Source organism: Ambystoma mexicanum, chromosome 9, assembly GCF_040938575.1.
Source record: "Ambystoma mexicanum isolate Mex_15411 chromosome 9, UKY_AmexF1_1, whole genome shotgun sequence".
Lineage (NCBI taxonomy): Eukaryota > Metazoa > Chordata > Amphibia > Caudata > Ambystomatidae > Ambystoma > Ambystoma mexicanum.
In genome coordinates, this window is record NC_090931.1 from 456,797,139 (window position 1) to 456,813,327 (window position 16,189).

The window sequence follows — 16,189 nt, forward strand, 5'->3', positions numbered from 1 at the left end:
TTTTGGCGCCGGGAACAGATAACATGAAATAGAAATAATACACACTTGTATTCCTCCTAAAAGTTGGACAAAATCCATCTTGGTCCCCATTCACAAAAAAGGTGACTGATTAGAGCCCTCGAACTTTAGACTGTTGGCAATGTTGGACACTTGTGCAAAGATATTCACCTCCCTATTGCTGAGTAAGCTTCAATCCTGGGCAGAAACAAGTCACTTGTTAAATAAATACCAGTTTTAGAAAATCCCACAGCACAGTACTGAGCACCTGTGTATTGCAGTATTTTGGCATGTAGATGATCTCCACAAAGTGAAGCTTATACCTGTGCTATGTGGATTTCGCCAAAGCATTTGACACAATCTCTAGGCCATTGCTCTGGGAAAAACTCAGAAATTGGGGCCTTGATCGCTCCCTGTTATGGTTCATTATGGCATTACATCATGACAGTAGTGTGTCCATCTGGTTGAATCAAGAGGGAGCTACCTCTTCGGAAATAAACAAATGTTGGACTCAAACAGGGCTGTGAATTAGCACCACTTTTATATAACCTCTACGTCTCTGACTTAGATGAAGCCCTGAGAGAGACCCGCAATTTTCGACCAGAATTGGGACTACGCCAGTACCCTGGCTGATGTTAGCGGATTATACCGTCCTTATGGACTGCATGCAAATTGGGCTTTGACGCCTAATCAATGCGTTTTGAAGTTATGCCACTGCCAACCATCTTGTCATAAATGCAGTTAAGACTAAAATAATGATCCCGAGGAAGAGTAATAGAAGGACCTCAACCTTTGTATGGAAATTGGACGATATAAGATTGGAAGTGGTAGAGAAATATGTATACCTGGGCTTTCTGATGTACACAACCCCTACTCAAATGAATTACAGGGATCATAGCAGAGGGAAAGCCTTAAGAAAAGTGGGGGCTATCCAAGGATATATAGCAACACATGGAGGGAATAACATTGAAAGTTAACTCACTGTTTATAATAGCAGTATAACACCAGGTCTTTTGTACGGGCTGGAACTTCTCGCAGAGCACCATACAAGATGGTTGGAAAGGTTAGAAGGGAAAATCCTTAGAACAATATTTGGTATCCCCAAATGTGTCCCAGTGGAGGCTCTTTGTCTGGAACTAGGAGTCCAGACGTTAAGAGCCAATAGGTGTGTTAAACGCTGTAGGTTATATATATAACTCTGAGCACAGCTTCAAACACAAGACTTTCAACTGGTTGGTTTATTTGCGGGAAGACTTCAGTCCCCCAACCTTAATCCATTCCTAGGAGCTCTTAAAAAAACAGTACATGAACACTTTAATAACATAAATTTGGATATCGACATGAGTGGAGATGCTTCTACAAGTAAAATTTAAAGCAAAAACACTTGCCCAATTTAGGAAGAAAAAGTGATACTCAGAATACAGCAGACAAGGTTTTGTATGCAATAAACCTTGTATGTATGTCGCCAAGTGCTATGCAGATTTGTGAGCTATCTCCGTTTCAATATATTGCCCACATATGAATATACAGGGGTCTGGGGAGGAGTACCCAGAGATATGAGACTGTGTAGATTGTGAAAGACACAGACGGAATCTGCCAGACACATCTTAACACAGTGTACTATACTTACTGGGCAGTATTACAAGGGATATAATTCACTGGTTCAAGACATACAGAATATAGAGGGTGATCAATTTTGGCGCTCGCTCATGGGAGCCAGTTCCTTGTAATATCCAATGCTGCCCTGTGTGTGGAAAAAGGCACAAACTAAGATAGATAATGGCTTCGATGATTGAACTGTGTTGTATATTAATGCTTATTTTTCAAGATGAATGTTATGGTAACTGTATATGTACATCAACTGGAGATTGATGTATTATTATAACTCTTTCCCAATTTTAATGCTTTCTTTTATGGCGAATGTAGCTTTTTAAGGATAAATTGATTGATTAGTTACTGTACTTTTAAGATTTCATATGATTGATTATTGAATGTATGCTTAAAGTTGTATTGCTAACCTAATGCACAATAAAAAAAGTAATCTATGAAATAGCACACAATTACAGTTCTTATGGTATTATAACCATCTAAGAAAAATTGCCTGCCCAACCTAGCAATCAAAGATTTTTCAGTATGGAACAATGTTCATTATGTGGCTGGTCTAGCTCACACCTCTGAACTCATTTCTGCATTTCAAAGATAAAGGGCAAATGTACAACATCAAGAGTGAGAAGTCATGCGCTTGAATGACCATACACTACATGAGAATAAAAAACACTCCTGAGTACATGGTACATCTGATCCATTGTGATAGATTGCTCCAAGCCTCATCTTTTCCTTGTAATGCAATCTGCATGTTCAACCAGATTAGTTTATTTTTATCTACAACCAGGAATTCAAAGGCCTCAAAAGCTTAATATGCCACAGATGCAGCAGTGGCTTAGATCTTTGGTGTCGTTCGACATATTTGCCCAACAGATTCCCCAAAAAGTAAAGAACCAGCTCATGTACCGTGGTTTCATCCCAACAAATTACAAAGTGGCTGTGTAGCTTCATCAAGGGACGAGGGCGGTGGTTGGATGGCCAAGCTACATGGAAGTTCCAAAACACGTTTCTCCTTTCATTCTCCATAGACAATCAACTTTTTGGTCACAGCTACAGCTTGAATCGCTAGTTGGATATGTGGCAAACATTTACAAGGACTCGGCTGGTCTGTCTCACAGTCCTATTGTGCGTTGGTGTAAATCTGTCCAGCGGTTAGCCAAAGTTTGATTAACTATATGTGGATTCACCCGGTATGTTCAAAGACACACATATAGCAATCACTCTTCCGGGGAGCCAAAACTCTGGTCCTCAGACCTGTTAAGGAACAACCAGAATACCTGAAAAAAGAGCCAATCTGGTTGATGGCAGGGGAGCACTGTTGAGAGGGCCACATACTGGCCCACAGACATTAACATACTAAAAAGGGGTATTATGTACCCATGCGGGGTTCACATTGACCATGGGGTGACAAAATGGGACACAGTAAACAAAAATGTAATTTGGCTGTTTGTCTTGCAGACCACTAGGTAGATCTGGAGACCTCCAGTGGTCCAAAGACCCACTTGATGATCAGATGACTTCCAGTGGGGTCAGTGGGGTCAATGTGGTCACTGGGCCTGGCCACATGGCAGGCCAAGTGCCTACTTCGTGGGCTGTGGACAATAAGTGACATGGTCGAAGGCCTTGAAAAAGGCCAGTGGCCATTTAATGGGCAGATTGACTAGTCATAATCACCATGTATTTTATTTCGATTAGTGAATAACCATAAAAGTACAAAACTCACTAAAAATACATTTGATAGAACTCATAAAACCATTCTGTATGTACAGTAAGTAGTAGTTAAAATCGCTTCGTCTATTTCACAATTGATACAAATATCCTAAAAGTTATAAAATACATCTATTCTGATTTCATTAGAGGGATATAAATGTATAAATGGAGGACAAGTTATACACATTTACTAAACTCATTATCAATATTTCATAAATAATGGCAAGTAGCCGTGCTTTAAATTTAACTTCATGGGTATACATTGGAGATGTACATATACATATATATAGTTACTTCGTGATTGAGGGTAAAAACAGCCATCAGGCACCATTTCTCTTTAATTACTTTGCATTGACTGGTTCCGGGTGTAGCGGAAGATCTACTTCTCAATCACCAATCCTGTGCCAGATAAGTGGAACTAGCAAAGATAAGACCTACATCTACAGATCGTTTACATAACAGTTCAGTAGCATTTAGGGTTCTGTACCTCTGTTATATAAACTTAAGTTCAGATTCCTCTCACGCACCCTTCTATATCTGGAGCATAAAAAGAGGAAGTGTTGGATACTTTCTTTCATAGTCAGGCAGAATGTACAACAGTCAGACCCATCCTTATTCCAACTCTACCTGAAGGAGGCAATTGGTAATGTACCCAGCCAAAATCTTACATATAATGACTTTTGAATTGGGGCATTAATAAGGCGCAGATACATTTCCACAGAACTATCGGTTTGATTTTAAGATATATATAGCCTGTCGAAAGCACCAGGCAGTTGCTGATATTCTTTCCCATGGGCCACTGAGAAAGGTTGTCAATTACAAGTTGTCTGCAATTTGGGGTAATTAATGCAGGCTTCAACCAATATTCCTCCAGGTGAAGCTTATATAGATGATTCTTTATTTGCTTGAACAATGGGAGGGGTCTAGTTTCTGGATACCTCAAATTATATAACATAGCACCATTTTATTTAGGCAGAAGTGGATTACCAGACCGGATAAGTATCCAATTAAGTGACATTTTTTCAGATGGACATTGCCTATGATCAGAGGTAGACCGGATTAAAAGTGTAATGGTATTTTCGGTGTGTGCTAGGGGGTACTGCAGTTAACTTCTTCAGACATTTATTTTCAGTTGTTCCCAGTAAGGAGATATTGCAGTGCCTCTAGTGTTCTGCACCTGTAGGGAAGGTATGGTATCACACGTATTGACACTGACACAATCAATACAATTTGTAAAACCTTTATTAAAAATGTTCGCGTTGGAGAAACTCCTATTCTGCCCTACAACGAAGATGGGAGTAGTCTCGACCATCAAACAAACAAAACAGTCATAGTGGAGTCTGTCAAATCAAAATGGCCTATACTAACAAAAACCTAATGCTTGCCCTATCTCTTGTACAAAAAGTGTAAAAAGGAGAAAATATATGCAAAAAGGAAAAGTCAGTGCTCAAATGATAACGTGGCTGCACCAGCTCTCCTCCCCACGTTAGGCCTCACGCGGTAAGGCGATTCTTGAAGGCAGGATGACACACTCTGGCTCAGCTTCCAACAAAGTACACAGTTCAAAGCCGTGGATCGAGGCCCGCTTGGCCTTCCACGTTTTAAGCTCCTTTCTCTGAATTTCAAAACAATGTTTCAACCAAAATGTTCACAAAGGTCCCCCTCTGCCAGGCTCAGACCTCTCATGATGCAGTTTACACAAAGTTGCAAGGGGGCTCCCTTCCCCAAGCTTAATACAATTCAGGTCTCTCTCAATCATGCTTGGACCACTTTCAGATGTCCAAGTCTTTCAAATGGGTGTGGCTTTTGGTTACAGACCACTGCAGGACTACTTTGACTCAACGTTCACTATTTACTTTCACTCTTGCTGTTTGTTCGCCCTTTTGCTTCAAACAATGCACTTTGACTTTCGAATGGGCTACTTCCTTTCACTGGACCACTCTGTTACTTAGTATCGCTAAACTTGCAGTGTATGTTATTTTTAAGTTTATTCATGGGTCTGCCTTTCTTCGTGTCTTATTGACATGCGTGCAGCCTTCACTTTTGATATGATGTTGCTACTTCATTCACTTTAACACACACCAGTCTCTCAGGTCGCTTGCTAACTCACCGGCTGTGTGTGCTTCTTTCTTGTTTCACATTTTCCAATTTTTGAACCAAGTTTAGAACCACAAGCTTCACCTCGCCTTCCCAACTTTGCCTTACACCTGGGAGGGTCGCTGGCATCCTTGAAACACAATGCAATCTTCACTTGTGGGATCTGGCTTTCTCCATGTGTCTTTCGTGGTCTGCTGGAGGCAACGACCTCCAGTAGGGAAGCCTTGGTGTTTTCGGCCCGCTGCTCTCACCCCTTGGTCCGTTGCTCTGCTCCATTAGGTATGCCTTTGTCCCAGAAGTTCTCCTCTCGCCTTTTATTCACGTGAGGAGACCTAATTGGTATCAGGTGTATGCATTTAGGGTAAAGTGCCTGACCCGATTAACGGGACATATCGAGTACAATGTGAGAGAGTTAATTTGGTTACTCTCAGTCACCCTCTTCCTCGGCCCGGTGTTTGTGTAAAAAGGGGGCGGGGATGAGTTGGGACTTTGGAAAATGCAAAAAATAGGATGGGGTAGATGAACAAAAAAGGGGGGGAATACTGCATCTCACCATCGGCTATCTCAACCCCACTCCCTGAAGACCCTTCACCCACGTGAACCTCCCACACTGGTCCACCCCCAGAAAGTGGATCCAAAAGCGATGGGCTTGTTCTGGCCACCACCTGGGCATCAACGATCAGGCCCTGGCGTGGCCGACGACCTTCCTATCTGATCGGCCCGCTCAGGTCCAACTTGGGTGCTTCCTCTCCTCTATCTCTACCTGTGGTGTTCCCCAGGGGTCTAACCTCTCGCCCTGGCTGTTCAACCAATACTTGGCACTTCTTGCCCAATGCATTGCCGTTCTCTGCCCCAACTATGCAGATGACACTCAGACTCAGCTCATTTTCAGTCTCTCCCCCCTAGCCACCTCTTGTCCTTCTCTCATCTCTGTCTGTCCGCCATCCAGGAATGGTGTGGCGCCAATGATCTCTGCCTTAATGCCAGTAAGACCGAGATTCGCCTCATCGGCACACCTGCTCCCTCCTTTCCTGTCACTCTCTGGCCGGCCTCTCTTGTCCCTCTTCCTGCTCCCACGTGTGAGGCTAAAAACCTCTGTGTCATCTTCGACTCCACACTTTCCTTCTCTCCTCACATCTCTGCCGTCTCTAAGAAGTCAAACTACCAGTTGCACCTCCTCAGAGGTTTTCTACCTTTCCTCTCCTTCCCCCAGAAGCTCAACTGTCTCCAGAGCTCTGGTTCTCTCTAGGATGGACTACTGCAACAGCCTCTTTCTAAATCTGCCTGCCTCTACTCTCCGCCCTCTGCAACTCATCCAAAACAGGACTTCAAGACTTGTTCTTGGCCTCAAGCCTAGGGACCGTATCTCTCCAGGACTGAAATCTCTGCAATGGCTCCCTGTGGCGACGAGGATCAAGTTCAAAACCCTCTGCATTGTCCACAAGGCCTTGTGGGGCCTGGGACATTAATACCTTCAACTCGCTAATCCTAAGTATCTTCCTTCTTCGCTCATCCGCCTCCAACTCCCTCAGGGTTAGTCGCTACTCCAAGCAGCGAGTTGGTGGTAGATCTCTTTCTTCTGCTGGGGCCTCCCTCTGGAACAGCCTCCCTGCCTCTCTGGAACTTAAGGAGAACTATCTCCAGTTCTGGAAGCAACTCAAGACCTTCCTCTTTGCTTCTGCTTTCTCTCCTCCTCTCCCCTGCTGATCTTCTGGCTGATTCTGAAACTGCACTGGTTACCTCGCTTCCCTCTGATCTCATGCCCCGGACCCCTGCACTTTGCGCAATCTCAATGTCACCCAGCCTAGTAGGATAATTTTATCTGTCTTCCCTGTTTTCCCTCTCTTGCCTCGTCGCGCCTTGAAACATTTGTGTATAGGCGTGGTATAAATGCCATATCATATCACCCTGATGACAAGTCCCAGAGGACTAGCGGGTGAGATATACTTTGGTTTCTTACACACCTTACAACTCTGCCAACACTATATGCCGAACCGTCAGATCGGCTTCTGCCTGTTTATTGACCATTCCCAAATTGAGATATCAAAAGTGGGGTGGACGCTCTTTTTCTGTGCAATGCATCAGAGTTATGGAATGCACTGCCCCCCCCGCCATCAGCCTGCTTGAAGACCACCTTGTCTTCATGACAAATCCCCCAAAAAACCTCCCTTTTAGCAGGTAATGTCACCATGCCTGTATGTAGAAGTCCTGTTGTAGTTTGTCTCTAAATATTCTGTGCCTTGATGCCCCTTAGGTGGTGAGATATTGTGCATAGTACACATCTTGTATACATACACAGATTCAATGGAAGTTAAGGGAGGGCTGGGGCATGGCAGAGGCCCCTGGCTTGGTTCCTTTGGCTAGTGGACATTTTAGGGGTACACCCATGGCCACCGGCTACTTTGGGAGTCAGATGGTCAGGGCACAGCAAAGGGCAATGTCCTGGGCCCTTGGGCCACTAGCTATAACTACAGTTGGTATTTCAGGGGCAGCAGGCCATATCCTGTGGGTTATGTAGATACATTATATATCATTAATAAAACATTAACATTTAGTGAAAATAAGGCACAGTATGGTTACGTTTACCTTCAAAAAAGCATGTAACGGGAGAGCACGAGGGGACGCATGGATGCTTGCAGTGTAAATGCCATGGCTGCAGAGCCGCAGGGCATGAGAGCCCCCAGTTTCACGCCTGCAAGGCGGGGGTTTACAGAGGTTCTCACTCCCTGGGGAGTCTGGAGGCCCACAACTGAAATTCCAGAGTAAAGGCTTCAATATAAGCCCAGTCAGCGGGACTGGGAAAAAGCTGCATGCTTTCAACACAGAAGGAACCCAACAGTGGCACCAGAGCATAGCCACGCTTCACTGAGGCCTCAGAGACCCGCCACACGGGGAAGGGGTGGCACATGGAAGCGCAAGGTGCGGACCCCGGCGGATCTCGTTGTGACCTGGGATAGGGGATCCTCTGCTCCCCTGGGTGCTGAAGATCACAAGAACACTTGAACGCTAGCTCTGTGCACTGTCCTGCATACAGCGCTCTCGTGGAAGCCTGGGCCCCGTGCACATCACTATAAGTTGAGAGAAACGCAGGGGAGGGCCCGGACGCCACATATATGAATCCATGTGGTCGGCAGAAACAAAGACAGGGGGCGCCAGACCTCAGCGTAAGGGGCACTGAATTGAATACACACAGAGCCCTGGCGATTCTTCTCCTCCCCCTCTAATCTGGACACGTAGATACCCCCACACCGGGAGCGCTCAGGAGTGAAGAGCCAATATTAGATTTAGTGCTTGTGGACAAAGAGGCGACCCGCACAACCACTCATTACCTCCCACGTTGCTTTGCTGTGATTCCTACAGGGAAAAGAGGTAACTGAGTATGACCTTCAGCAACGAATCTGAGGGCCTGGGCTCCTAATAATTATCTGGCCGTCGAGAAAGCTGACCAGCTCATGGTTTGAGATTCAAAATGTCCACTGCATGGTAGACCAATAAGGGATTTGGCCAGACTTTATTAGGGACTTCTGGCGGCCTGAAACCAACATGAAGCCTCCGAATTTAAGCCCCTTCAGGGGTACAGAGCTAGTGAAGTGTTGTCACAGTCTTGCCTCAGCGTGCCTTGCCTTTGGTTTCACCTCGGCACAGACGCTCGGCCTGTTTCAATCATGTAAAGTCCTCCCCTTTCCTGCAACAACGCAATTTGCCCTGGCAACAGTGGGGATGCTACATACGGAGGCCACGCTCTGCAGCTCTGCTTTCCGTCAACACGCTATTCGCGCGGCAACGTGATCACCTGACTACCCAACTTGCAATTGACACGACGCGCCTCAGGCCCATAATACCCAGCCGAACGCCGGCACTTGCGCTTCTGATTGAAGTTGGTGCTCAGCACTCTTGTTTCCTGCTCTTTGATTCTGCTTCCTGTGTAACTGACATTTTATACTTGAAGTTCTGTCCCGCTCCTGACCATACGGTAAACGATTCTAATCGTTATCACGGAGTGCATATTCCTAATGTTTGCACTTCTGCTGACCACATGCTGCCAACCATTAGCTTTGAAATCACAGACTGCATTATCTTAAAGTTTTGTACTTCTGCTGAGCATGCTACAAACTAGAGCTGCTCTCTACTCACAGTGGACTTCTACACTACCTGGTTATCTTTGTTTAACCTGAACTCCTTTCTGAATTTCATAGAATCATTCAGTGCACTGCATTAGAGACGACTTGCTGTAATCACGCGTGCACATCCCCGTCAGAGCTTCCTTGTGCCTCCGGGGTTTCAGGTCCTTTCTAACCCTACTAATTTCCCCTTCCTTTTTTTCATTTTTGTTTGTTTTCCTTTGGATTAACATTGAGAGTCCCTCTGAGACTGGTTTCCCACTTCAACTGCACATCCCTATTATAGGTAAAAATCTCTACAAGCCCATAACACCTTCCTTGAATCTGCTAAGTGTCTTATCATTTCCGCATTTGGTTTATAGTGGAAACCAACCAGAAGACAAAACCCACACCATCAGACGACACGCGTAGTTCCTGCACCCAAATAGAAAGGTTAGTCCTCCTCTACTTTTAGTTCTTGTATAAGATCGATCCGCCACACAATACTAAGACCTGCCTTTTCTTACAGATGGTGTATGCCTTATGGTGTTGGTGTTTTCTCCTGCTCTTTTGATTAATTAACGCATGTGTTCTTAGATATTGTTACGAATAGAAGGGTACATTAATAGAAAGGTCTCCCTCCAAGAGGAGACTAAGACCTTTTCGGTCTGAGTTACGCAGCAGTTTGGACCTAGCAACTTCGGTGACTGGCTCCATTGGTGAGTACTAACATGTGTTCCCATAGCTCGGAGTCCCCTTGATTTAGGTGGTGTGGTGATTGGTTGGGGGGTGCAGTATCTGAAGAGGCATTCCTCCTTAGCCCAGTCACATACTTGGCCATTGGTGGTGCTGTGGATGGCCTGGAGAATAGACTGACTCAAGGTACAGTATGTTGCTAGGGGAGTGAGGCAGGCATCCGCCTGGTTGGATGTTTGTTTATTTATTTATATGGCGCACCGGACCAGAGGGTATGAGGGCGCAAACATTACAAGTATATTCTCAACTTAGTTACATTGCTGTACATTATTTACATTATTATACAAGGACACAGTGAGGTAATGCAGTTACAAAGGAGACAGTGAAGTACATTTGCGAAAGAGTTACAGGTTGAGCAGATTTGCAGTGATTACAATAAGGTGACAGTTATTGGTCTTTGTTCTTTAGCCACTGGATGTAGTTACACCTAAATTGGTGGTAGGTTTGTGGTGCTCTAACGGAGGGTGGTAATGTGTTCCAGTGTTGGGCTGCTTTCACCTGGAAGCTATTGCCGCCCATTTTCGTTCACTTGAATCTGGGAACAGCGAGCAGGTTAGCATTGCTGTTTCTGGTGTGTCTGTTGGGCATGTATCTGGTTATTCTGTCGGCTAAGTAACGGGGAGCTGCATTGTTAAGGCATTTGTGAGTGAGGGAGGCTACCTTAAGCAGGATTTTGTCCGAGGTGGTGAGCCAGTTGTGAGTTGTCTTAATATTTGAGATGGGTTCTCTTTTAGGGAAGCTAAGTGCTGCTCTGAGAGCATTGCTCTGTAGGATCTGGATTTTGTTGGTTATCTGTTTGTTAGCACCTACATAGAGGGAGTTACAGTAGTCCAGTTTGGATAGTATGAGGGCTCTGGCTAGAGTAATACAGCTTTGGGTGGAAAGGAAGGGTTTGGCTGAGCGTATGAGCTTGCATGTGTAGGCTGTGGAGGAGGCCATGGAATTGACCTGTTTATGGAAGGAGAGGGTGGAATCGAGGTAGATGCCAAGGGTTTTCACTTCCTTGGCTACCTTTATAGAGTTGCCGTCTATGGTGAAGATGGAGTAGTTGAGGTCCAGTTTGTTTAGGTTCGTGGCTGATCCCAGGATGATAAGTTTGGTCTTGTCATCATTCAGGCATAGATTATGGGACGCCATCCATGCCTGGATGATGAGGTACACCTTGTTCACCAAGGCCAAATCCGTGTTGTAGTCTCCTGTCAGCGGGATGAGGATCTGGGTATCATCAGCATAGTTAGTGTAGGTGATACCCAGACCGTCGAGATTATCAAACAGGGGCTTAGTGAACACGTTGTACAGTGTGGGGGAGACACATGACCCCTGAGGGACCCCACATGTGATGGGGATGGGATCAGCGGAGGCTGTGGTGGAAAAGATGCGCATGAATCTATTGCTCAGGAATGATTTGATCCAGCCAATACCTTCTTGGGAGAAGTGGGCAGCCGAGTCTAAGTGGCTACATAGGATATTATGATCGACAAGATCAAATGCTGCCAAGAGGTCTAGGAGGAGCAGTAAGGCAGTTTTCCCATTGTCTCTCAGAGTTTCGATTTGGGCCTTGAGGTCAATGTGAGAGGTTTCTGTGCCGTGTTGGGGTCTGAATCCTGATTGCCGGACTCCTAGGAGGTGGTTTTGTTCAAGATTTTTTTTAATTTGTAGATAGGCTGTCTTGTCAAGGATTTTGAGAAGGAAGGGAACGGTGGTGATAGGTCTGTAGTTAGTGGGTACGGCTGGGTCTAGTGAGGGTTTTTTTTAGTAGGGGGAGGACCCAGGATTCTTTGAGGTTGTTGGGGATAGTGCCAGATGAGAAGGAGGCGTTAATAAGTTTGGTAATGAATGGAGATAGGTCTCTGGCTGCGTCTTTGATGATTTGAGGTGGGCATAAGTCGCCTTGGTAGTTAGATGGTTTGAGACAAGAGTATGATTTTTTCCACTTCTAGCGAGGAAACTTTGGAGAAGCTGAAGCGAGTGAGGGGGTTGGGGGGAGGGTATTGAGGGTCGTGCGTGAGGGGGTGTTGTTGGGTTTGGAAGAGTTGGATAAAGTCTCTTTTTTGTTATTAATTTTGATTTGGAGGCCTGCAACTTTGTTGGATAGGGCATTTTGGATGCTGGTGCACCATTGTTCATCTTTCTTACAGGTGTCTGGGGCAGGGATGGGTGTCTCTAGCTCTATTAATATGGTAAACAGTTCTTTAGTGCTGGATTTGGCATGAAGTATTCTCAGGTTGTACGATTCTTGTTTGGCACGGACGATTTCTATTTTGTAGGTAGAAACTATTTTGTTGAGGATCAGCTTATTGCTGTCTGTGGGAGCTTGTCTCCAAATGTGTTCCTTTTTGCGTTTCTCTGATCTGAGGGCTTTTAGGTGGGCCGTGAACCAGGTATTCAAGTGTTTTATCGGCTTGCATTTTCTCAGCTTTAGTGGTGCGATGGTGTCTAGGGCTAGGCGCATGCTATTGTTGTAACTTTCAACAAGGTGGTGGGGGTTGGAGTTGGCTGGGAGTTGGTTCAGTGTTGGTAGAATGAGAGGGATGAGTTTTTCCACCGTTATGTTTTTCTTGCTTCTAGTCGGGATGGCTGTGGCCAGGGAGTTGTTAGTGATTGGGCTAGATGCTTCGAGTGTAAAGGAGAGAAGGTGGTGGTCGGACCAAGGTTGCGGGGTGATGGCAGTGATGGAAATCACACAGTTGTGGTCTGCTATCCAATCAAGGGTTCTCCCTTTGTTATGAGTGGGGGTAGAAATGATTTGGGTGTAGCCTAGTTCTGACAGTATGTTACTAATGGCGGACGCTTGGGGGTCTTTAGGGTCATTGTAGCCAAGGTTAAAGTCTCCTAAGAGAAGGCATTGGGAGGTATTTTTTAAGTTGTTAGAGAGGATGGAGTTGAGGTCTTCCTCGAAGGAGCCTATGGGTCCCGGGGATCTGTATAGTAGGTGGATGGTGATGGTTTGGGAGTTAGTGGTGGGGAGCTTGGCTGTGAGAAATTCACATGAGGAGTAGTGATCAGTGGTGTTAGGTTTGAGGTTGAGGTGGGTTTTGGCGGTTATAGTGAGGCCACCGCCTCTGGAATCTGTTCTGTCTGCTCGGAGGATGGAGAAGTTCTCAGGGATGGCTAGCGCCAGGGCTGGACCAGGTGCTGCACGAAGCCAGGTCTCAGAGATGGCTAAGAAGTCTAGTTCTTCTGTTAAGATGAGGTCTGCTGTGTCTGTCGCATGGGCTACTACCGATCTCACATTGATTAGAGCACCTCTTACAGGTGTAGTGGCAAGTTTACTAGCATTGGGTGTAGAGGTTGATGATCGAGTCTTATGTTTGGTCGAAGTATTGGTTTGGCTGGGCTTGGTTAAGTCTGTGCGGTTGTTGGAGGGGGTAGCCACAATATAAGGCTTGGGCCAGTTAGATGATTTGGTATGGGTAATATCCCTAGCTCTGGGCTCATATATTTTGGGGAGTCTGGCACGTAGTTTGGAGTTTCTAGTAGAAAGGTTGCACGGTGTAGAGAGGTACATGGCGAGAGGGGAGGTAGTGACCAAGCTCGTTGGGCCAAGGGGGGGGGGCTGAGATGGCTAGATGCGTGGATAAGGTGGAGGATGACTCTCAGCAATACTGAGTATATGCCCAGTAGGTACATTCTGGTGGGGGGAGGTGAGGACAGTGGGCATGTGTCTACTATCAGCTGGTTCTTGAGTTGCTAGGTTCCTAAGGGTACCCAACTATCTAGTGTCACACTGGATTGAATTGACTAAGTGGGGCCAGGATTCACCTAGATGTGAAAATCAAGTACACAGCTAAAACACACTAGTTTGCATTGACTATGTGGGGCAAGGATTCACCTAAATGTGAAAATCAAGTACACAGCTAGAACACACTAGTTTGCATTGACTAAGAGGGCCACAGATTCACCTAGATGCGAAAATCAAGTACACAGCTAAAACACACTAGTTCGTATTGACAATGTGGGACAGAGATTCACCAAATGTGGAAATCAAGTGCACAGCTAGAGCACATTAGTATGCATTGACTAAGTGGGGCAAGGATTCACCTAGATGTGAGAATCAAGTACACAGCTAGAACACACTAGATTGCATTGACTATGTGGGGCAAGGATTCACCTAGATGTGAGAATCAAGTACACAGCTAGAACACACTAGATTGCAATGGCTAGGTAGCGTTTCGCTAGATACCGTCCACACATATACAGCACGGATCACATGGTTTTGTATATTAGTTATTAGGGTCACTGCAAAGCGGAGGGCGAGGCATGAGTAGGCGGAGTTGCAGAGCAGTAGTTTGTTACATACGCAGCTCATGGAGAGCCAAATTGAACGGAGTACACTTACAGTATGTGGCTGTTTATGCACTAGGGCAGGTGCTTGCGGATCGTTCTGAGTTCATGTGGTAGATGGACTCCTCGGGTCGTGTGGGCGGGAGGTTATGCAGGAGTGACTGACTTTGCGCCGAGTGGGGTTAGTTGAGTATGCGTTGGGCAGTATGGTGGGCCCTGCGGCCGTGTCAGGCCAAGATAGGCACAGACAGGACGGACTCTTTCGCTGCAGCCCTTCCGAGGAAGGCCGGCTATCGCCTTCCAGTGGGGCGGTCTTGAGGAAATGGGCAGCTGCAGCCAATAGGGAGGCGGCATGGTTGCTTAGCAACCATACAACAAAGTGGCGGCGGCCATTTTCAGGGCTGCTCGTCGCTGTTGCACGGCGTCTCGTGGCGGCAAAATGGGGCAGCGCTTTGAGGTAGGCACAATGGTTAGCCAGGGGCTGTTGCTCATCGGGGGAGGCAGCTGCAGTATGAGGCGAGCCTCGTGGTCACCCGTTGCAGATGTCTTTCCCTTCCTTCATGCGTGTGTTCGCCACGCGGGATGCGGGATGGCCGAGATGATGCTGGGGAGAGAGAGGGCTCCTGCCCTTCTCTTCTGAAGTGCAGAACTAGTATGGAGAGTGACACAGACAGGCCTGACCCTGTAGACTGTAGACTCCCCTCTTGCCTGCTCAGTTATGCCTACTGGTGCCGTCTCTTGGGGGTCTCCTTTCCAAGAAGCATGCAGCTGGTTGTACAGGAGGGCCTGGCCTCAGGGGCGTACAAGCATGTCCTGGTCTCTTGGGGAGCTTCCAGCCCAGACAAATTGCAGGGACTCTTGGACCACCTGCTGCCTCCTGTGCTGGGCAAGTGCCTGGGACGCTGGCTGATCTACTTGAGGGACCTAGGGCATTGTCAATCTGATAGACTGGACATCTTTCCAGAGATTTAAATTGGGGAGTTTGCATTTCACCCCACTGAGGTCAGAAGTATGAGTGGCGACAATGTCAGAGTCGGGCGCTGTCCCTGTGTCAACCAAAAAAGTAATCGCAGCACTGCAGCAGGAGATACAGGGGGATCCGTGCTGACATTGGGATTAGGATGGACACCCTGAGGAAAAATGTGGACAAAATTGATGACAGATTGCAGAACTTGGAAAATAACCAGACCTCACTCGACACTATGGAGGTACAGATCGACATGCGGCTCTCGGAGCTGGAGAGGAGTGAATCTACAGTGTTTGAATGTTAGGGGTAGGACCCGGTGAAACAGGTTTTTCCTGGTGGTTCGGTCCAAAGCCAGTAATGTAAGTCGGCTGCACTGATTCCTGGGGTGGGGGAAAGGGGTGTCACAATCCATGCCCCTGACCCCGCTCAGGTATAACAGCCCCATGGTAGCAGTGGGGCTAAAGCCCTTCACACTGGCCCAAAGGGCCTTAAAACTCCACCAGAAACATACATGGAGTCAGTCCTGGCGCCTTTGTAGCCAGGCTCATTATCAGGAATAAAGCAATACCAGTTTTGGACCTTAATCCAACATGGAGGCCTATTACACAGCTCAGTTCTTTAGAACCAAGCCATGCATGTCTAGTGTTTTGGGTGTGGCTGGGCCTGGAACTAC

General features: G+C 46.4%; 1 protein-coding gene across 1 annotated transcript in view; it reads right to left on the minus strand.

Moving 5' to 3' along the window:
* The window catches only part of CUX1 (cut like homeobox 1), a 2,307,153-nt gene that overhangs the window by 112,829 nt on the left and 2,178,135 nt on the right, over positions 1-16,189 (minus strand). The gene's annotated exons all lie outside the window — the stretch shown is intronic.